General features: G+C 39.3%; 1 non-coding gene across 1 annotated transcript; it reads right to left on the bottom strand.

Annotated features, from left to right (window-relative positions):
• Positions 1 to 561: 561 nt before the first annotated feature.
• On the bottom strand, positions 562 to 665 carry LOC112605533. Its single transcript, XR_003115510.1, has one exon. It is a non-coding gene; the product is annotated as a U6 spliceosomal RNA (small nuclear RNA).
• Positions 666 to 1,222: the final 557 nt, after the last annotated feature.

The raw sequence follows: 1,222 nt of genomic DNA on the forward strand, positions 1-1,222 counted from the left end.
ATTCTACGGTGTATATGTACCACATTTTTTTATCCAGTCTATTATTGATGGACATTTGGGTTGAGTCCATGTCTTTGCTATTGTAAATGGTGCTGCAATAAACATCCATGTGCATGTGTCTTCAGAGTAGAATGATTTATATTTCTTTGGGTACATACACAGTAATGGGATGGCTGGGTCAAATGGTATTTCTGATTCTAGATCCTTGAGGAATCGTAACACTGTATTCCAGAAGGATTGAACTAATTTACATTCCCACCAAAGTGTAAAAGTGTTCCTATTTCTCCACAGCCTCACCAGCATCTATTGTTTCCTGACTTTTTAATAATCGCCATTCTGACTGGCATGAGATGGTATCACATTGTGGTTTTGATTTGCATTTCTCTGATGATCAATGATGTTGAGCTTTTTTTCATGTTTGTTAGGCACATAAATGTCTTCTTTTGAGTAGTGTTTGTTCATATCCTTTGACCACTTTTTGATGGGGTTGTTTTTTCCTGTAAAATTGTTTGTCTTGTAATTTCTGGATATTAGACCTTTGTCAGATGGGTAGATTGCAAAAAGCATATGGAGTGCTTCATGCATTTGTGTGTCATCCTTGCACAGGGGCCATGCTAATCTCTGTATCGTTCCAATTTTAGTGTATGTGCTGCCAAAGTGAGCACTTATTAATAATTTTCTATTGCTGTGTAACAAATTTCCATAAACTTAGTGCCTTGAAACAATGTAAGTCTGTTATCTCCTAGTTTCCATGTGTCTGAAGTACAGAAAAGCTTAGCTAGGACTGTGCTCAGGATCTCCGAAAGCTGAAATCAGGGGACGATCTGAGCTGCATTTCTTCTAGAACTTAGAGTCTTTTTGTCCAAGTTCATATAGTTGGAAGAATTCAGTTTCTTGTGGCAGTAGGACTGAGGTTCTTGCTTTCTTGGTGGCTGTCAGACAGGGCTGCTGTCAACAACTACAGGCCACCTAGAGTTCCCTGACACCTGACCCTCTCACAGGCCTTCTCATAACATAGTAACTTATGTACTCAAGGCCAGGAAGAGAATCTCTCATTTCAGCTTGCTATGATGGAGTCTTATGTGACATATCATGATCATAGGAGTGGCTATCCTCAATCTGTCATATTTTGTTGGCTAGAAGTAATCACAGTTTCCACCTGCACTCAGGAACAGGAAATTATGAAAGGGCATGGCTTATTGGACGTCATCTCAGAATTCTA

This window comes from Theropithecus gelada, chromosome 13, assembly GCF_003255815.1.
Source record: "Theropithecus gelada isolate Dixy chromosome 13, Tgel_1.0, whole genome shotgun sequence".
Lineage (NCBI taxonomy): Eukaryota > Metazoa > Chordata > Mammalia > Primates > Cercopithecidae > Theropithecus > Theropithecus gelada.